The 23452-nt window shown below is 33.1% G+C and overlaps 1 long non-coding RNA gene across 1 annotated transcript; it reads right to left on the bottom strand.

Annotated features, from left to right (window-relative positions):
- Positions 1-10664: 10664 nt before the first annotated feature.
- On the bottom strand, positions 10665-21352 carry LOC117086166. The gene is made up of 2 exons (XR_004438224.1): positions 20803-21352; positions 10665-12086 (listed from the first exon to the last, which is right to left on the bottom strand). It is a non-coding gene; the product is annotated as an uncharacterized LOC117086166 (long non-coding RNA).
- Between the last annotated feature and the right edge of the window lie 2100 nt (positions 21353-23452).

Consider the following 23452-nt stretch of genomic DNA (forward strand, 5'->3'; position numbering starts at 1 on the left):
GAGTAAATTGGCTAGAGTATATTTTGTGACAAGTTGACAGGATGTGTGGTTGACAGGATGATCTTTGGATAATTAATAATTGGTATTGAAATATATCCCAAATAATTACTAGTGGAAGTATGAAAAAATTGGTATGTCCTTTGGGAATTTGTGCTATACATGTAAAAGTGCATCTTTGGCATAAAATTCACACTCTTACTACCTATACATATTCTTGAATGTAAATCAATTATTCCCAGTACCTTCAAATGGAATGTTTGAAAAGATTACCTGCAATTTTGTTTAATATAATGGTTTAGGTTTTTAAACTCCACAGTAGGAAAGCACTGATATCAGAGCAATTGCCACTGTCATTCAGCAAGGTATATTTTCTTTTTGCAGCAGTATAGAAAGAAACAGTGGGGCGATGTATCTCTCTTTATTACAGTCATTGAACTTGATCCAATCCTCAATACTAGAACCCTGTTACTTTTCAGTCTGTGAATATGAATGAATACAGTGTGCTTATTTTCTTGTTCTTTATTATTTACTATGTTAAAACTCACTAAACATTAGCAGTGAAAACTACGTTAATAATCTGTGCATGCATTATAGTAACCACAAACCCATTCCAGTGCAATGAGATGAATGAATTCAGTGAGAATGAGACAACAGACACAGCGTGGCAACAATGGAGAATATTACCATTGTCTTGTCTGCCATTTCCTATTCGACTTAGGTTGAAGTCGAAGTCTGAGTTTTGTGCATTCCAAGATTGAAATATTTTGTTTTTCCAAGTAAATAGACTTTTACAGCCTCTGCTTCTGTTACAAATCTTAGGACAATGAGATGTCTGAAAAGCAATCTGGGAAGGCAGTTTCCTTAAGGTTACCAAAAAATTGCATTGCTTAACTTGAGGAATTTTGTATTTTCATAGACTATATATATATGACATTCATGAATAAAAGTTTTTTGTGACTCTAACATCGTATTAATGTAATGCAGATAAAATTGTTTCAAAGTCAATATGAGCATGTGTGTAAAGCCAGTGTGCAGGTCTGTGTGTGTTTGGATGCTTGACTTTTCCCTCAGCTAATTACCTGGTAAAAAGTTTGTGCTTTTATGGGTCTTTACAAGGTTTCCCAAATTCAAAGGGTATAGTGATAAGAGCTTGGACCTTACAGACAGAGGTTTGTTCAAACATGTAGCTAAAAAATGTCAGTAATTTATTTAAGCCTTCTTTGTTCCAATACACTAGAAAATGGGCTCAATAAGAACAAGTTCTCAGAGTGTGAAATCAGTGTGAAAGTGCTCAAAGCTAACTAATGCTTAGAATATAGTAGGGATTAAGGAAATATTAATTACCATATTTTCTCACATAAATGTGCAGAACAATTCTTCAGCTCTTGGACTGACCCGGTTATTTCCCCTTTCTCACTTGTAGTTTTCTAGAATAGTTGCAGAGCATGCTGGAAAAGCCACATCTTGTGATAAGCTGGAACTGACCAAAATAGGCCAGGCTCTGTTCCAGTTCTTCCTATAACAACATGTCCTACAATGCCCAACATTTCACGTCACCCTGGGGTGTAAAATCCAAGGCAGGCTGCTTTCCGAGGTCCATCAGCTGCGGTGAAATAGGGCACACATAGATGAGAATCCATCCATTCTCCATGGGCAGTTTGCCTGAGCCTTGGGTGATCAGCTTGCCATAAATTCTAGGCTTCTATTTTCCCTTGCTGCATATCTGTGAGTAATAAAGTTGCATGGCTTTCTGTAAGCACTGTCTAAATGTTCAACCTCATCATACTAGTACGAGTAGTAGAAATTGCAGCCCAACATGCAATGGATTCAAGTGGCAACCAGAATACAGTGAACCTGATTCCCAAAATGTTGTTAGAAATTTGGTGAAAAACTGAACAACCTATTCCTGCTTTGACTCAGAGTAGCAGTCTACAAAACTGTTACATTATGACATTAGTCTTTATAATCAATTTTTTTCTTTTTAAGGATTTTAGTACTATTTGACAAACTGCAGTGCACTACTTGAGATCAGAAAAAAAATGTAGTAAATATTTTCTTATGATTCATAATGTTTAATATAGGAATAGTTGAGCAATTTGTTATTCATGAATATGCATATGTATCTTCCAGGTTACCTCGAAATAAAAATTGAATATAATTTTTACTAAATTATATAAGTGCTTTTGGAATTTATTTTAAATAAAATATTATATAATCTTGAATTTATTGACTCAAGAGAACATATTTAATTATGTAAGAGTAATGTTTTCTCTGTTAGGATTAGAAAAGTATATTTTAGAAAACAGGATTTTATGTGGAAGATATATTTAAAATGAATATTTCAAAGTAAAAAACATTGTAAATTATAAATTCAAGATTTTTAGTTTGCAAAAAATGAGAAATATGTATAATGCAAAACCTTAGTCTGAAGAAAGAAACAGTAATTAAAAAAAATTTAAAGAATGTTATGTACAGTTTCAAAGTCAATTTTGGATTATGTATTTTCCCCCAATTTATGCCAATGAAATGCATGAGCTCATTAAAATTGACAATTTCAGAAACTTGTTACTGGGCTTTCTTACTATTTCTCTGTATAGTCTCTCTATTCATTATGTATTCATGTCAATTCCTTTAAATATCATCTACAAACTGGAAATTCCAAAAATTACTGATCAGTCCAGTGATGTTCCTTCCCTGTGTTGCAAATCCAACAACCTAGCCAGCATCTACACACCAAGGTCCTGTAAGGTCTTGAAAGTAACATTTCCAAACCAAACTACTGATTGTTATATTCGTTTTCTAGGGTCATCTCAAAATACTACAGATTGCATAACAAAAATATATTTGTATATATACAACAAAAATATATTTTCCCCCAGTTCCGGAGGCTGCAAGTCTATATTCAAGGTGCTGGCATGGTTGGTTTTCTCCGGGGCCTCTCTTCTTGGCCTGAGGACGGCTTCCCTCTGGCTGCCTCTTCATATGGTCATCTGTCTGTGTGCACACACCTCTGAGGTCTCCATGTCTTATCTTCTCTTCTTTTAAGGAGTCCAGTCAAAGTGGATCAGGGCCCACCTTAAAGATCTCATATTAATTTAGTTACCTCTTTAAAGGCCACAGCTCTAAATACAGTCATATCCTAAGATACTTGTAGTTAAGGCTGCAACATATCAATTTGGGCGTAGACACAATTCAGTCCATAACAATTTGTCTTCCTGATATATATATATATATAAATATACATACATATATATATATATATATATATATACTTTTTTACTCTACCAATCTGCTTCTCACAAATTGGCATACATTCAACTCAATTGCAAGCCAGAAACCTAAAATCATCTTGTATTCTCTCTTCCTCAACCCCTGCATCAGATGTGTGAAAAATTCGTATTGGTTTTACCACCAAGATACGTCTCAAGTCTCTTCATTTTTCTTCCTCTCTGTTGCTGTAACCCTTTTATGAGTTACCCAAAACAATCAGCTAAATTATAATAATGTTTTCTGTCTAGTGCTTGATGTTTTCCCTCCATGATCCACAATTTTTCTCCTGGAAAAAAATTATCTATGCAGCAAAAATCAGATTTCCCCCCTTGACTTCTTCTCCAGATCATACTGGCCTTCTCTCTTGAACTCAGAGCCTTTCAATTATTGTCCCCTTGCTGAAATATTTATTCCCTCATATTCCCTAGGTCTGTCTGGTTCTCTCTCTCTCTCTCTCTCTGTCTCTCTCTCTTCTCTCTCTCAATCTCTGTCTCTCGCTGGCCATTTTCCTTACCTTCCTAGGTATCCTTTTAAATGTCACCAGGCCTCCTCCCTCTTTTTGGTCACTCTAAAGGACATCCCATAATGATTCTCTATAAAAGACTTTGTATATTTCCTTCACAGTTCTATTCATGCTTTATAAGTGTTTCATTAAGTTGCTACTTTCCTTACCCATTATCTGTCTTTCCCACCCACTGGAGAGTTACTTCCATGAAGGCAAAGAAATAGGTTTTTTTGCTTTGTTTTGTTTTGTTTTATTACAGGTGACATCTAAGACTTAATACAGTGCCTGACACATAATGGGTTCTCAATCATCACCCAATGAAAGTACTCTTAAGTGAAGCTTTTCTTTTTTAAGAGCTGATAATTCTATTTATATAAATACAATCTTCATCCCTTAATATATGTTTTATGTGCATGTTCTTAAATACATTTTATAAAGAAGAAAATAAAGGACGCTTTAAATACTTAGCCAAATTGGGTTTAAAATCCTTTAATATTTGAGATATGAGTCACCTCTTTCTTATGAGTATTCTTTCTAGATATATGTGATTAGTAGAGAATATGTTTATAAGTGTTTTTTTAAACCAAAAACAAATTTATATTTCTTTGTATTTTAGTTCATTAAGATCAGAATGAGAGGGAGAAGGCAGTAAAATTGTGTTGTTATAGACAAATAGGGTAAGTTAAAAAAACCACCATGCAAAAGGTGTCATTATTCTCCAGATATTTAAGGTGGTGAAGTGATAGTGACTTCTCTCTAGGGCAAGCACAAATGACATAATAGTTTCAATCCAGAATTCTGACTTAATCACGTACTAAAAGACATCTTAAGTTCTACAATGAACTAAAACAAAACCTTTCATTATTAACAGCTTTTTAGAAAATTATACATTTGGATTACTTTAGAAAAATATTATCTAATTTTTAAAACATTAAAATATTATGTAATATTATTTAATTATATATTTTATGTCAGAACTACTATTTGAACTGGCTCACAATATAAGGCCTTGAAATTTCCTATTATCCTTTATTACAGAATCACTCCAATGCCCACAATCCCACAGACACTTGGAAAGAGCCACCAAATTGCAGTACTAGGGTCACTGGAGAAAGCAGCCAGCGTCAATGTTGCATGTCTAGCCAATTCACCCCAAGGTGAATTGCAGAAAATTTTACAGACTCTAGTTTACTAATTTATATATCAGTAAAGGATAATGCAATTGTTTAATATAGTTGTATAACATGCATTATTAACTCTGAGAATTCCCCAAATACCCACGTCCATATTTTAAAACATGAATTTGAAATATAAATCATCAGAAGTGGAAATTGGTTGAGAATTTTATCTGTATAGATGCAGATCTGAATTACCTTGATGTATACTCTTGTGTGTCTCCTTTTCTGTTAGAAGTGGTTCATGTTTGCAGCTAGGGAATTTTGGCAATCTGCTTTTCCCTGAGGAAAGTTAGCGTGCATTGAAGACTGTTTTTTTTTTTCACTTTGAACTGCCTCTTTCTCTTCTTCCCCTTTTGTTTTCAGTTCATGGTGCTTAAAATCTTTGTGGTCTTCCTAAAAATTTATTAGGGTTCTGTCCATTAGACAGAAACCAAGACTGTGAATCTTTGTTGAGACTGGTACCTATTCCATTTGAGCTAAATATTGCCAAGGCAAGTACCACATACAATTTTTGGAAGCCTGTCAGTGTGACTGAGCTGGTATATGAGGCACATGATCAAATCTTTCTAAAATCTTAACAAAAAGCATGACGATATTAGAACCACATTCAAGTTCATCTTTACATAGAGGCTACTTTCTTTCCTTTTCTTTTTTCTAATATTCTTGCCCTTTTTAAAAAAAAAAAAAGTTTTTTTTTTTATTATACTTAAGTTCTGGGATACATGTGCAGAAGGTGCAGTTTTGTTAATAGGTATATATGTGCCGTGGTGGTTTGCTGTATCTATCGCTTCCTCAAGGATCTAGAACTAGAAATACTATTTGACCCAGCAATCCCATTACTGCCTATATACCCAAAGGATTATAATCATTCTACTATAAAGACACCTGCACACATATGTTTATTGCAGCACTATTCACAATAGCAAAGACTTGGAGCCACTTTCTACTTGTAGAGGTTCATGCCATCTGAAGACACTGGAAATAGAAAACAATATTATTTTTAACACTCAGTGAGTCCTATCTTATGTATTCTCTAATTTTGTTTTTAAAAAATTAACAATAAAAACCTCATGTCTTCCATTCATCTTTAACTATGTTTTAAAAACGTTTTTAAAAAAAATCCACACATGCACATTTTCAATATTCTTTCTGAAAGTTTTCTTAGCAAATCCATCAGTTTATTAGGCAAATTTTATATTTTCTCTATTACTGCAGGTGACAGTGCTGCCAAAACTTTTGCCACTACGTAACAAGCATCACCTTCTTTTAAGCCTCCAATAACAATATCCCATCTGTATTTCCACTCTTCACCAACAAGCTCTTAGAGTTCCTTCTCGCCTTCACCTACCACCTGGTCCAAAGGCATTGCCACATATTTTAGCTTTTGTTATATCAGCTTCTGACTTTCAGGTACCAAATCCTGTTCTTGTTCTTTCTAAATGTGTAACATGCTACCCTGAAACGTATTTGCTAATATAATATTCATTTTATTTTATCTCATGATTTTGCCAATCAGGAATTTGTACATTCTTCTTTTCTGGTAATTCTTCTCTTCTGCTTGAGATCAGTGGAGGTCACATGGTGACATTGAGCTCAGTGAATGGCTGATATGGAGGGTCCAGGATGCAATCATTCATTCGTCCTGTGCCTTAGAGGGAAAGGTTGAAATTATTCAAGATAGCCTCTGCAATAGTCAGACTTATTAAATGTCAACTACAGACAGTCAATGATGGTGCTCTAAGACATCAAAGGGAAAGTTGCAGCTTTTAATGACCTTACCTCAGAAATCCTCCAAAATCACTTCCACTGCATTCTATAAGTCAAGCAAGTCACTAAAATCAGCCCAGATGCAAGCAGTGATGAATTAGATGTCACTTGTCAATGGGAATAGTAGCAAAGGATTTGTGTCATTATTCATCTGCTACATAAGCCATTCTAGAAAATGCTACATTCTATAGACCATGCTCTATAATGTGCAATATTTCAAAACCTTTGATCTCACTTTATCATTGATATAATAGATTCTTAAAGTGGCTATTTTTCAATTCATAAAATGCATCTTGTTTATTTAATACAGTTTTTTTCTAGAATTCTATGACCTTATGAATTAGGTTAGAAATTATACTAGCAAGAACTGTACAAAGATAAAACAATCTCTTATCACTAGCAAGAAAACTACCAATTAAATAAAACATGTATAAACCACGTAGGCTCTGTTAAGGAAAGAAATTAGGTATTTGATACAGGATGACTAGGGGATGTCCTTTTAATCAACCAAAAAGGAGAGACCTGGTGACATTGAAGAAGAGATGTAGACATCGTACTTTCTTTTCTTACATAAAGCTATGGTCACCATTGATAGAAGTGGTAATTTTTATTATTAATATAATAATGTACATCCCGTGAGCAATCAATACATGCTCTTTTGACAATGTCCTTTACAATGACAATCGATATAGTGCAGATATAAGATTAAAGGATTTTTCTTTGTTTGTGAGGAATGGAAATACCAATGGCAAAGGTGAGTCTCAGCAGCAGATCCAGCTGAAAACTCAGGATATTAAAAAGTTTTAAGAAGCAGTAACCAGGAAAAAAGATGATCTTACTGCTTTCTTCAAATATTGGCATTATTTATAAATAATATTGTAAATATTTGTACTTCTTTTAAAATGCTAGCTCTTCATATTCATTCTTCTCTGTTGTATGAAAAATAGTTGCCTTAAAATCAAATTGTATCATTTATTATTTGAATTACATAAAATAAAACTTCATTTGAAATTCTGTCTATTGTGGGGAATAACTTTTAAAGAATTATCAAATTGCTTTATTTGTTTTAACCTTAACTTATTAAAATTATTCATCACAGCTTTCAAATAAATTTATGTTCTTGGATATCTGACCATATCAAGTCAATATTTTCTAACTTTCTCCCATACACCCATTCAGAAAAAACTATATATTATTTTATGAGAAAACATAGACATAATGAATTTACTTTATTATTGCTATTTTTATGGTATGTGAGGTAAAACTGTAATTTTTAAAGCTAGCAATAGGTAAGAAATTTCTATTTTATTTGCAGAATTATTCTCCCTGTTATGTCTGTGAGGATTTCAGCTCTGTGTTTGCAAAAGAAAGAAATGATCTCTGTTCAAAGTCTTATATTCCTAAGTAATCCAGGCATGGTCCAGTGATAACAAGACCATTAAGACTTGCCAGGTGTAGTGCTTTGCTATTGATCACGTCCTCTCTAGTTTTCCATTTCAGGTAATAGCCTAGGTAAACAATCAAGCTCAGAGAACAGATCACTGCTATTTCTTTCCCATTTGCTTCTTTTCTATGCAATTAGAGTTATACTCGGGATATGTGAAAAATTATTTTAAACTGTCTATTGTCAAATGGCTGTGACAAATCTGTGATAAGTATCAGAGTGACAGATTTCCTTTAGAGATTCCCATGAGTCTGCTTTTTGTTCAATTTCAATGCTGTTGTCTCCCTACCCATAAGCTCTTCTAAGGGAACTTTCTAACTAGGTCACCTACTGAAGGGATCATTGTTAGATGATTAACTTTTGTACCAGGCGTGAGCCATCATGTTACCAAGGGTAACCTGTCATCAGATGAGTTGACAGATGTCTAATTCTCTAACACAACAACAAAAAAATTGGGACAATCAGATTGTTCTTTTTTCTAAACCTGAATTGAAATTCTAGGAGAGGTTTAACGGATTTCATGAATCCCAGACAATGCCATGTCAAGGGCAAAGAAGATAAATGAGCCATAATAGCATTTTGAGGGGAAAAGCCTGTGTCTCAGTGATTATGTAGCTGATCAAATAGTTACATATTTATAAGGCTACTGAAAATGTAATATTTCACAAATAAAATGCTTAGAAAATAAGCCACCACTATATGATTTTAAATGAATCTGAAAGTGGTCATTAGAAAACTAAGAAATTAGGACTCTAAGAATAGGAAAATCTGTCATATAATATAAATATCTGGGAGCAATGAATTAGTTAATAGTGTTTCACAATGTTTTCATGATTGAAATAATAGAATGTAAACATTGAAATATTAATTATTTAGCTGTATAACAATGTCATTTTCTCATTTTTATCTATAACTAATATACTTACAATTTCTTATTTTTCTCTCTGAAGCTTTATTGTTAATATAACCAAAAAGGTAATTTAAAGACTACTATATTCTTTATCTTTATTTTATAAGAATTCTTAAGATAAAATACTAACTTAAAAAATAAATAAAAAAACCTTTATGTATGAAAATGAAGTAAAATACTGTATGTGTTAAGTAAAAAAAACGCGAAGCATAAAATAGTCATTTATGTAAAAAAAGGTAAAATATACATAAATGTTTACCTATCTCTGAATGGACAAACAATATATCCATTTTTAGTGGAAGTGTGATACCTACTGATACAGACAGGTTGTTTTAGTTTGGATCCTTTAAGAAGCAAATGCCTACATTAGATGATATGCAAGAGATTCTTTAGGGGAAATATCTATAAAAGATAAAGTGGAGAGAGCTGAAGATAGTGAGGAGAGATTTCATACTGCATGAAGCCCTGATCCATTTGAAGGAGAGATAGGAGGAAGGCTGATCGAAGAGGAAGGTCTGACTGCAGCTCAGTTCTGTAAGAGTCTTTGTCAACCTAATGGGGAATTCTTGAGCTAACATTCCTCTTTAGAGGAGTCTCACTTCTCACAGTAAGATCCTGAACTAGTAGCTTTATCATACTCAGTCACTGGCTGGGAACAACCCACAGAAAGCACAGCTGCAGCAGAAATGTGGTTGGGGATTTGAACGAGCAGCCACTAGGACCATCAGTCAGCTGAGATCCCCTCAGCAGGATATGTAAGTAGCAGTTTTATAGCTACCGCACAGGTGTGAAAGATGAGTTAATTCTCTGTATTACCAAAACAATAATAAACAAAAAAACAGGTAGATATTAATATAGACAAATACATTGAAAAACAAAAAACAAAGCTATACTTTAAAAAGTTATTTTTTTGTTTGTTTAAAATCATCCTTTGGTGTCCAAGGGAGAGAATACAGTCATGGGTTCTTAGTTTCTCTTTCTGGTTGGGCCAGTAAAGTCCTCATTCCTCTTTTCCACTTATCACTGGAGACAAAAACTAAAAACCATGGCTTCAGGCTGCTAAAGGTCTAAAACAAAACAAAATTTGACAACAGCAATCACAACAAAATAAGGTGGGTTATAAAAGCTTACAACAGTAAGAATACTTTTAAAATCTATAAAATTTAAAAGAGAAGAAAAGGATCTGTATCAATAGAAAGCCACACGAACACATGTCAGCACATAAACCATGAAGGATGAAACAGTTTGATAAAAAAATTAAATACATTTTTTGTTTTTAAAAATTATGTTGCAATCTACAGAACATTAAATGTACCATTTGGACCATTTTATGTGCACAATTTGGTGGCATTAATTATATTCACATTGTTGTGTAGGCATCACCGCCATCAATCTCCAGAACTTTTTCGTCATCCCACACTAAAACTCTTGACACTTTCAATTCTAATTCTCCATGACCCTGCCTTCTGAGATTCTGTAACCTCTGTTCTATTTTCTGTCTGTATGAGTTGATTATTTTGGGTACCTCATATTGAGTGAAATTATGCAATATTCATCTAAGTAATACACTTCTAATCTTATTGAGGATTTCTTGCACATGATGACTCATTTTTATCTTGCTTCTTTAAAAATTCTATATTTTCTTTTGACTTTCAACAGTTTGATTAGACTGTGTCTCTGTGTGGGTTTCTGTGGGATTTTTTTTACTGGAAATAGATTTAGTTTCTTGGGTTTGCGTTTCTTGTTTTTCCTCATATTTGAAAATTTCTTACTGTTACTTCTTAAAATAAGCCATGTATTTCTCTGTGTATTCTCCTTCTGAGACTCTGTAATGTATATTTTTGTTTGTTGAATACTGTCCCATAGGTCCCTTAGGCTTTTCACTTTTTTCTTTTTTCTCCACAGACTTGATAATTTTAAAGATCCTTTTTTCAGGTTTGCTGATTATTTCTTCTGCCTGCTCAAATCTGCTGTTGACACCCTTCATGGAATTTTTCAATTCAGATATTGTAGTTTTTATTTCCAGAATTTCTGTTTGGTTAATTCCTTACTATTTCTATCTTTTTGTTGATAATCTCATTTTGTTAATATTTTTTGCTGATTTCTTATAGTTCCAAGTCCATATTTCTTGTTAAGCTCTTTGAGCACATTGAAGAGAGTTGTTTTAAAGCCTTTGTCTAGTAGGTAATACATGTAGTTTTAGAGACGATTTCTGTCACTTTATTTTCTTTCTTTGAATCAGCCATGTTGTTCTGCTTCTTTATATGCCTTGTGATTTTGGTGGAGAAGGTGGGTGGAAGAAACAGCCAACTCTCTCAGTCTTGCAGACCAGGTCTGTGCTGGAGCAGTTCTTTTACAATAGGCTAGATATGTTCTTTACCTTGGAATTAACCCAGCATTAAGGCAAAGGCATAAGTTCTTCTCCAGTTTTTTTCTGAGTATATGTCTTGCCTGGGTCTGAGTGTGACTTTTTAAAATGTCTCCTTATACATGGATGATTTTCCATGTTGTAATTTCCAAAGGGATCTTGCCCCAGCTTCTCCTTGGAGTCTTAGGTGGTCTGTTGTATGTCTCTACCTGTAAAGTCTTTCTCCAAGTATCTGTAGGAATTGGTCTCCCTGCTGCTTTTCCAAACCTTGGATCCCAACCTGAGATCCAAGTTAGTGAATATAGAGACTAGTCCTCCAGGGAGCCCCCAGACAGGTGAGAACATTGCAGGACATGGCTGTTTTGCTCTCTTTGGTTCGAGGGACGGAACTAGGAACTGGAGTGCCACCTCCTCCAGCTCAAAACCATTTTGCGCAGAAATGGGTGGGGCAAGGGCAACTAAAACACAACAAAATTTGATACTATTTTGAATTTGGCATTTTTCTTGAATAAGCATTCCTTTGGTTGGTGAAGTTTTTTGTTTTCCTAGAATTCTTACAAGAATTATTTTAGCCAGTTTCTGTTTGTTAATTTGATGTCACTATCAGGGAATGAGGACTTGGCCCCTCTTAGTCCAATGTGTCACTGAAAAAAAAATGCATTTTTAAGTATTAAGTTAAATGACCCAAGCAAATCCATGAAGAATCAAAATCTCTTAGATGGAGATAAAATTAACTACCTAATGATTATAAAATAAATCATGACAGCAGAAACCATGCTACTTATTATCTTTTTATTTTAAGGCAATTTACTAAATTCTTTATGTCTCATTTTAGTTATTCATATATTGAGGCTAATAACCTCTCAGAGCATTGCTTTGAGCATTAAATTATTTCATACATGGAAAATATTGGAAAGAGTACATTGTACATAGTTCTCAAATGAAGTGTAGCTATTTTTATCCTATTGTTTCACAGCATCATTATATATGAAATAAATATTTAAAATAGCAGATTGATATGCATTGTTTTTATTAGAATGGCCACATAATTTGTAGTCTAGGTTGTTATTTTGAATTTGAAAGTAACATTATTAAGAATCATAACTGAAAAAACAGTAATAAACCAAGACTCCTCTGGGTACACCTGCATATAATTATTATGAGTAATTTAACATTTTTCTGACAGAAGAATTAATATAATAATAAAACCAATCAGGCACTTATAAATATGAAATAATATATATTGAATGTTTTATCTTATGCATATATTTGATAAATAATACTCTTTTACATAAAATAATGGCCCCTTTAACAGGAATTATAAAAATAAATGAGCTGAACTACATCTAAAGTGGTTAATTAACAATATTAAACAAAAAAGAGCAAGTTGAAACAAATTTATTAAAATGGCATTAGAAATTTAAAAAATAGTAAGCATTAGAAATAATACATATAAAGGAAAATAATGTTTAAGAATAAAGAAAATTTTAATTCATTAAAATGTAAAAATTCAAACATGGAATATAAATGAAGAAACAGTTAATTATAGATATAGTATAACTTTTTTAAGTTAAGGAAGCAATATTATTATAAATTACAATATTTCAGAATCTCAGAAATTTTTGCAAAAATAAAATACTCAATTATATACTTGAATTAGGCGAGGTAGTTTTACCTGAGATTTCTTTCACGTGTTATATTAGCTAATCCAGAATACAATAAAGCAGGGACACCACCCCAAAGTTAGGAACCAGGCTGCACAGCAGAAGGTGAGCTGGTGGGTGAGGGAGCATTATCACCTAAGTTCCACCTCCTATCAGATCAGCGGTGGCCTTAGATTCTCCTAGGAGCATGAACCCTATTTTGAACTGCAGATGTGAGGGATCTCGGTTGTGCACTCCTTATGAGAATCTGAGGTGGAACAGTTTCATCCCAAAACTATTCCTCCGACCCCTCCACTCCCGACTATAGAAAAATTATCTTCCAGGAAACTGGTCCCTGGAGCCAGAATGGTTGGGGATCTCTTCAATAAAGGATAAAACTTCATCAAGCAAGTGATTTTGAAATTTGCAAGGGACACACACATACATACACATTTCTACTTTTACCCACATACAGACATATACACTAGCAAAATCTCACTTACAAATATGAATGTATTTGGCACCACTTAGTCACGTTAAGTATAGGCACATCTTTTGAGTCACTGATTCTGTGTTTATATCCCAGGGAAATACTTGCAGACATAGAATGAATCGGTGCCAACCCAGATGTTTATCATAGAGAGAGTAGGTTTAAAAACAGAATGTCAAACAGCAAGCAGAAAACACCAGTTTAGATGTTACTATGTAAATTTTGGAGTCCATAGCACATTGTGCATAGTGAATGGAGTAGAAAAAAGATACATTTATTCAACATGATAAAGTGTACAAAAATTTAACATGGAGGTACACAAAACAGAAATACAGAAGTTATAAAATTCACATGAAAATGCATGCAATGCATATTAAAATGGTTGCCTAAGAAGAGAGTGTTGAAGGGCTTAGGGTATAGATAAAGATGAGATTAGATAGAGAGATAGATAGATAGATAGATAGATAGATAGGTAGATAGATAGATACAGCTAGGAGCAAGATACACACAAATACAGATAAATGTATATATGCACACACATATATATTCATGCATGACTTGACTGTGTTTTATCCACTTTTATATTTTATTTAAAGATTCACTTTTCTTAATGTTATACATCCTATCTTTATGCTTTAAATTTCAGTTATTTCATAATTATTTTAATTGTACTGTAAACTACAAATAGACAATGCTCTAAAGTACAAAAGAAAATAAAATAGACTAAATTATCTACTTCATACGTCTTACATTTTAATGATGTGTGTGTATATTGGTGTGTGTGAAATAATGCATGTAAATATTTAGAACACTTCCTGGTCCATAGAGAGGGAATAATCAATTTTGTTAAGTTAGCAATTATTATTATCAGTCTTGAATATTCTAGTAACAATAACTGATAGAAATGAAAATACATATTACATAAAGATTTACATATCGAAGTACCCTAAACAGAGTTAAATATAATTTATAAACCTGTAAAAGATTTCCCAATTACACGTAAGAGTGAGGGTTAACATCAGGTCTGATCTGACCCAGTTTTGCATAAAGGATATAGAGTTTCTGTTTCCTTTGACAGTTCTGTATTAAAATAAATGAGGGTTGACGTGTGTCTCTTGTTTCCTGTTAGCGAACGCTTGGCCTGTGGTAGCAGTGAGCTGTCATACAAGCCATTGACGTGCATGAATAGGGTGGTATAAAAGACTGGCAGGAAGCCAAGGCCATGGATGCAAATGTCTTCTTGCTCTTGAGCCATCTCCGTACACTGTGTGTGTGTCAGGAGACACAGGAAGATGCACCCTTGGGCAGCGGCTGGGCCTTCTGATGACAGGACAATGCTCTCTGTCCGTAAAGCTAAGTAGACACAGTATCAGATTGAAGCCTGTTGTACACTGTAAGCCTGTTTGTCAATTCAAATTCATGACAACTTTGTGCTGGTTCAAAGTATAATCCACACTATTCAATAAAAATTCCTTCAAATGCCTTCATTGAAAAATAAAAACAGCACAATCAAGGACTAAAATATTTACAAGAGAAAAATTACTAGTGAACCAGTAACACATAGGAAATATTCAAGTAGAATTAAAGAGGAAATCAAATTATCACAAAACAATTATGTAATTTTTCTTGTCAAAATTGTGTAAACGCGTCATGTTATGTTCCAGACATTGTATAAAAATATTCAGATGATATCTGCAACTCTCTCTTTTTCTTTTTCTTTTTTCTCTAGTTATATACAGAAATCTATAAATAAAATGAAGGCAATAAAATGTTGACTGTAGTTAATATTCATTAAAATTTTATATGATTCTTATTCTTTATTCTTTACATTTCAGCAGTTCCCAATAATTCAAAAAATTGTTATTAAAACATATGGTTTTTATAAGAAAATGACAACATTCAGCATTGTTTACATAAGAATTCATGAGAATGAATTCTGACTCTTACAGCAAGGTTGGTCTGTTTATTCTCTGGAGCTATATAGTTCTGAAAAAATATCTGTGGATGAAGCTACCACTGTTATTAGCAAAAACTACAATATTTTGCTTTAAAGCTATAAGAAGGACTTCTGCGCTTGACAAAGAAGAGAAAGTAAATGCTGAAAACATTTCTATACTCAAATTCTAAATTCTCCATATACCTTCTTATACATTGTAATTTATCAATACACTCCTTAGTGAAATCTTTATTCTGTGACCTTTGATATTGCAGCTACATTAACACCAACTTGCACTTTACATCCCAGTAAAAACTGTATGCAGGACATTTTGTCATTTTCATTTTAACGACATTAGAAGTTTCTATTTCCTACCAGTCGGTGTGAATGCCTAACAGTATAATTTATCCATGTGTTGACAATTGTTCATTTCTAGATACAAAAGCAATTGATAAGCCGACTTTACTTTAGTAAATACCAAGTAAATATTGAGAAAGGTAAATGATACTCAGAGGAATATAATCAACTATAATACTGATTTGCTGTTTTTAATTCCTTTAAATATAGCTTGGAAGAGAAGAGTAAAACAAATGCATTGAATGAAGATCTCACAGTGACATGAAAAAGTGGCAAAGCTTTGTGTGCTGGAAAACTTAGAGGATTCTCCTTCATTGTGGAAGGCTTGGGCTGGGCCTTAAGGATTGAGGACTTATTAGGAAAGATAAGACTATGGCCAGTCAGGAGACTATATGAAAAAAAAAAAAATCCAAATCTATGTCACGTATGTGGGAGTTCCATGCAAGACAATCCCAGGACTTGTTAGTTATCATTAAATTATGAGCTTCTGGAGATAGCATTTGGCCACTCTGTAAAAATATATTGATAGTAATATAGTTTGGTTTTTATTTCATAAACTAAGAAGAAAAGATGAGTTTGGAGTCAAAGAGCAGAAGGGAGAAAGCAAGGGCAAAGGGAAGGAGAAAGAACAGAGACATAAGAGAAAAATCATGTAAGCAGACGTGAGAAAGGTAAGACGAATCTTTGTACAATAGGTCTGTTTTTCTAGTGACTTTTTAATTTTAATAAGTTCAATTTTTCTGATTTCAAAATAAGGTATATATGATTTAAAATGTCAATTATGGTTAAAGTAAAATTAATATATGAATAATAAATTAATACTACTAATGACTGCCTAAGCCATACATTTGGACACAAAGTATAGTGCAAGAGCACCTGGGAGTCCCAAAGATCCTTTCAGGCAGTCAGGTCAAAACTACTTTCATCATAATATTAAAACTGTATTTGACTCTTTCACTCTCATTCTTTCCTGTGCATTCTGTTGCAGAGGCTAAATGTGTGCCATTGATCTGACAGATCGCTGAAAGTGTGTCTGTGTATTCTTGCGCTTCAAAAAGCTCCACTTAACTTCATAATATAACAAATATAAGTAGTTGGGTTTGACATAAATAAAAGCTTTTGACATCCTCTATAATTTTTAAGAGCCTATGACATGAAGTTTGATAACCAGTGACTAAAAATTTCTTATATTCAGATCTGATTTTTTGTAGTTTTCTAGTGTGTGTACGGGTGTCACTTAAAAATAGTGACATTTAAAAATATATGTAATTAAAAATATATATACTTATATAGTAAGTGTAAATATATGGGTGTATATATATTTGTGGTATTTTAAACCTGCCTATTTAATTTAAATTTGTATTATAGGTAATCATTTTTAAACATATATATGTACTTTTTACTATTTAATAGATAAATAGATGTAGTATCTATTAATCTTATTTGGATATACTGTATAGATATTTGTTGCTGTAAAAAATATATTTTGCACATCTACATGTGTTAATTATGTAAAAATATGTATTTATAGAAATTCTTGTATACATTTGTACATATTTATAATATTTGTATTATTTGTACTAATGAAATATCTTTCTCTATAGACAGATGTGTACTCCTTATATAATGTTTATGTTCTTTGCCTATTTTAAATAATTTAACAATTATTTTTCACATATATGCACTCTTTGTATATTACAGGTAAAACATCAATGTGTATTACATTTTCCACAAAGATATTATCATTTTTTATACATTATTTTAATATTTAACCATATTTTTATGTGGACAAATTTTATTTCAGTACTGCCACAATCATGTTCCTTAACAGTAATAATGTTGGATTCATCAACCACAAATCCCAATTTTATGTTACTAGGAGCATTCCTTTCACAGTTGTACATCTATGGGCAAGTTGGGGTTCAAACGAGGACTAGACTAAGTAGAGTTTGGAACCAACTGAAAAAAAGGATAAAGGTCTTCTTCATGAGTCCTGATCCTCTTAGAACTAGTGACTAGGAGCCTTCTTTACCAACCAAAAGGGAGGACAACCTGGAGAGAAGCATCCGCATCCTCACACAAGCACTTTTCAAGCCTTTTGTTCTGCCTTGCCTTTTTCCAACTGATGTTTAAAAGGACTCAAATAATACATAACCTTTGGTTCTGGCTTCTTTCATTTAGCAAAGTTTATTTAAGATTTATATTTGTCATGGTATGAATTAATGGCTTATTCCTTTTATTTCTGAGTAGTACACCATTGTATTGATATTTCTTTATCCATTCACCTATTGAAAGCCATCCTTGTTTATATAAGTTTAATTATTATCAGTTTATAAAGTATCATTAATATATTTCCATGTTAGTAGACACTGTTCTATAACATTTTTAAAGGCTGCAAAGTATCCAATTGAAACCCATTTTCTGAATATACTACAATTTGTTTAAATAATTATTTTGGTTGCTGATAATACTTTACAGGAAAAAAAAAAAAAACAACAACAACTTTGAAACAAAACCTTGGCTGTCTCCATGACTCTATCCTTACTCAAATTTTCTAGAAGTAAACCTGGAGCATTGAAAATATGTGAATTTTAGGGCATTTGGACTCAAAATTATATGGATTTTTTTTTCTGTAAATCAGTAATTTCACATTTAGTTTTTCAGAAAAAAGTATTAGGTTTAAGACAATGACAGAGAAATGTAAGATAGGAGAGCAGGAGGAGGAAATTGTGCTTCTGAAATTCTACATAGGACCAAATTGTGTGAGTAGAATTAATGCCGAACTAATACATTAGACCAATTACAGCAAACACCTGATCCATAAGGATAACATTATTCATATTTCTTAGGACTATTTCCTTGTAGGTAAAGCTGTGCTTTGTCACATATTCTTACATATTCTTCCTATCAGCCTACCCCTTACCAAAATCTGCACGTAGAATCTTCCGTAATGTAGTATTTCCGTCAGTACAAATAGAGACGATGTGCCAATTCAGTGAAAACATCGATCAAATTAATACTTTGAATAAAAATTAAAAAGTGACTAGTTTCCTGGATATTTTTTTCAAAAGATTTATTGCTTGTCCTAGATATTATCTGAATGTACTTATGTTCTGTTTCCTGCCCAATGAATCAGCTGAAGCCCACAGTTGAATTCATACATTCATACCAATATATTTTTTTCTCTTTAGCACCTTGGAAAGTATGAAACCAACAGAACATTTTATGGCTACTTTCAACTCTCATATACAGCTCTGAGTCTATGGTAAAGAAAAATTAATTTATGATTTTTTTACTAGCTTGCACTTAAGTCATAAAAATCTTGCATTTTAAAGAGCCATATAAAGTTAAGTACTTTATTGAACTTTACTCCTTAGCTCTTAAATGTATATGTATTTTTTTTCTTTTGAACTAAGAGGTGGCATATTGTCAGGAGTAAATAAATCCTGAAATTTATGAACGTAAGAATTTCATGTATTTTAATTTTCAGGGAAGCTTGACCTCGGCTAAAGCTCATTGCCCAGCCCCAATATAAAATTACATATTTAAATTTGGCTTCCAGATACGTCACCAATGCAAGAACTAAGATACATCAGCAATGCAAGAACTAAGAACTGTTATTTATGAGGAAAACACTTGTTCATTTTCTTTGATAATGTTATAGATTTTTCTTCTAGGATTAATTCAGCTATGCATAAACTAATTGTATTATATTTTAATCCTTTCAGATTTTAAACATTTATGATTCTATTTCACCATTACTATATGAAAGACACTGCTCCATCTAACCTACCTCAATAATGTCAGCTTATTTTAAAGTTATAAGAATAGAAATCAATTTCCACAATGTGGAAGTAAAAGAAGTTGTCATCTAAAAACTTCGATAATTTTATTTCCAGAATATATTACAACTTAGAAAGATATCAAGCCTGATGATTGATATCAAAAAATGCAACATCTTAACCTGCCTTTTTGGATCTTATGTGATTTGTATGAGTGGGTTTTATTAGTTTTATTATCAACAAGTTCCACTGGATAATAAGATTATAAATATATAACACTGATTTTAACAATGTTAAGGGTAAATAAGTAATACTTTAGGAAAATTACATGCACTCCATTGATAAATACTTAAATTAATGGCATATAACAATTGCCATCTTCTTTTATGCATAAAGGAATGGGCCATAGATGAATGCACTGTTCTATTATTAAAAATGCATTAGACTACAAAGCCCATCTCATGATGTAGGAAGAATTAAGAAGTTTTCTAATATCATTAGGCAGAACTATACTTAAATCACTACCAAGAATTTTAATATTCTTTGTACTGTGAAGCCACATATATTAAATTACTATTACTTGTTTTTTGTGAATATTAGCGTTCTTCATAACACTACTAATAATAAACACTACTACTAAATACAACGACACAAAAGAGACAATATAAATAAAATTTTAAAGTTGAATTTTTAGTACACATAGTAATATATTTTTGAACATTACCAAGAATTACTTAATTATATATATATACATACACATATAACATTTTGTGTGTAAGCTTTTATATTAATTATATTGTGCATGTATCCTTTAGCAACTTGCTTAATTTGCTAAATATTATTTTGTTTAATTTACACTATTAAAGATTACCCTTTAATCATTTCAACTCAAAGTATTCCATATACTGGATAATCCAGATACTGAATGTGTCTTCTTGTGCAAATGAATAATAAAAGTTTCTCTCATTGATCCTTTAAACTCACTGTGTACCTTCTTCAATTTAGATGTCATCTTGGGCAGAACCCACAATTTTCTTATAAATTTCATTTAGATCTCTTGGAGAGTGACTATTCACTTTCAAAAGTTAAAAATACAGCCACTAGAAATTAAAAACTTTGATCTCACATAAAATCCTATCATTCTTTACTCACCGGTCTTAGGAACCAACAATGGGATTGGGATTTATTAGTCAATGGACCTTCCTCAACGTCCTCCTTCTTCTCCATCTTCTGACTCCCTCAAATCAGGGCATGAGAGATAAGGATAAAAAAACATAGCTCTATTTATCCAGAAATGTTTCTAGTTCCTCTTTATCTAGAAGTGCCCTCAGTCATGGCAGGCTTTCATGAGAATATCCCAGGCTGGTTTCCTCTGATACAGCAGTGTTCTCTAACTGGCAGTACGTCCATCCAATACTCCTCTCAGAACCTGTCCCATGGACTGGAAGAGAGAGAATGGAAAAAAGAGAATGTTTTGGAAGAGAGAGAATGAAGAGGAACAGTTCCTGCCTCACTCACAACTTCCTGCGGGGAGGCCGTGAGTCAATCAAATAGCAACTCTCTGCATCACTGATTTTGCAAACAGGAAACCGTGCTGCTTACAATGACAAACGCTTAAAACACAGACTCTACACTGTTATCTCATTCAATGTCGTGCTCCTAAATGGTAATTAACTTAATACCAAAATCTATTGCTGATAATATTTCTATCCTCCTTAAAAAACTGCAAAGGCTTTAATAAATGTGAACATCTATAATTTCATCCCCATTTCCTGCCTGTGGCTGTTCTATAGTATTTTATATCTCCATGTTTTTATGCCCTTTAAATGAGTCACTATTAATACGATGGTGTTTGTACAGTCATTAGCTGTATCAGTTTCTTTACTCACAACTATCTCTTGGCCTCTTGAATTCAAGCTATTTTTTTTTTTTTTTTGGCTTCAATTTCTTATTTCTGAAGTTTATTTTAACTGGTTGTTCTGTGATGAGGTTCTGTGAGTGGCAAATTATCTTTCTCTTTTCCTTTTTTAGTCATTCACTTGAATTTTAGTTTAGATATGTTCATAGAATTCTATGTTAAGAGACATTTTATTCCAGAATTTCCTCAGCTTGCCTTATTAAGAAGTTTGTTAGTGCAATTACACTTCCTTAACTTTTAATTTGTTCCATTGTGTTTTATAATGATGAGTTTTATTTAGGGGTTGATATGGAGTGCTTTTCTTGCTAAGGTTATATTGAGCTTGTTGAATCTGAGAAATCACATAGTTTATCACCTCAAACAAAAATAAGCCATTATCCTTCTTTCTTTTGTCTAACTCTTTAGTCTACAGTCATCCCTCAGTGTGCATGGTTCCAGGACCGCCTTGGGTCCTGGCTGAGGTGGCATCTGTCAGTTCATACTGCCTGACTTGTAGACCCATCTCCTCTTCCCTTTTTCTTGTGTGGACTAACCATCTACTTCACAGCTACAACACCTTCTTATGGTCTTATTTTACTGATTATCAGCTCCTACTTTATTTCTACTAGTTGGTGATTTTTTTTCTCTTGCAAGCTCAGCTACTCATTTAAAATAATGTTTACTACATATCATCTTTCTCTTTTCTAGGTATTTGTGGCAGGAGAATTTCAGTTTTTACTAGTATACTTTTTTATTAGACCTGGAACTGATTTTAGCTACAGTTTACAAAATGTTATATAGTGTACATATGACTTCTGAATTAAATTAGGCTTCAAGTATTTTTTTCAAAATTCATCAAAAGCAAATTAAAGACATTATTTTATTGATCACGTAAGATTCTAGCATATGGATCAGACATTGATTATATATTGATTTTTCCATTCATCAAGCTAGAATTGTTTACTGTAATTTTTGTTATGGTAGCTAAGAAAGGTGGCTTAGTGGGATTGCACCACTGTACTCCAGCCTGGGCGACAGAGCAAGACTCCATCTCCAAACACAAAAGGTGACTCAGAAGCTAACTCCTTGGTACAATTTCCCCACCGTTTCTGTGAACTTGTGAAGGGGTGGCCTGCCCCTCCACACTTGTGTGTGTTTCTCGTTAGGTGGAACGAGAGACTTGAGAAAAGAAATAAGACACAGAAACAAAGTATAGAGAAAGAAAAGCGGGGACCGGCGCTCAGCTTACAGAGGACCCACGCCGGCACCGGTCTGGTCTCTGCGTTCCCTTAGTATTTATTGATAATTATCTTTACCATCTTAAAGATAAGGGAGTGGCAGGATAATAGGATCATCGCAGGGAGGAAATCAGCACTAAGACATATGAACAAAAATCCCTGTAACATGAATAAGTTTAAAGGAAAATGCTGTGCCTGGAGATGCATATGCAAACTCTCCATAAACCTTTTAGCACCATTGCTCCAGCAAGTCCCACCTTATTCCTAAAGGCGGTTTTCTCCTTGCTCAGTAAACAAAGCACACAACATCTCTGTTTTACACCGAGATGTTCCATTGCCCAGGGACAGGCAGGATTTTTAACCAGCAAGCTGCCTTCAGGTACTTGTTTAACAAAGACGCATCCTGCACAGCCCAATATCCATTAAGCTTTGAGTCACCACAGCACATGTCTCTTGCAAGGACAAGGTTGGGGGTAGGGTCACAGATTAACAGCATCTCAAATACAGGACCAAATGGAGTCTCTTATGTCTACTTCTTTCTATATAGACACAGTAACAGGCTGATCTCTCTTTTCCCCACAAACTTGACCATTTTTGTCTTACCTATACTTTAATTTCCTAAAATATAATCTGAAGAAATAATTGTATCTGCCTTTTAGAGTTTTTA

This window comes from Trachypithecus francoisi, unplaced genomic scaffold, assembly GCF_009764315.1.
Source record: "Trachypithecus francoisi isolate TF-2019V2 unplaced genomic scaffold, Tfra_2.0 Lachesis_group1, whole genome shotgun sequence".
Classification (NCBI taxonomy): domain Eukaryota; kingdom Metazoa; phylum Chordata; class Mammalia; order Primates; family Cercopithecidae; genus Trachypithecus; species Trachypithecus francoisi.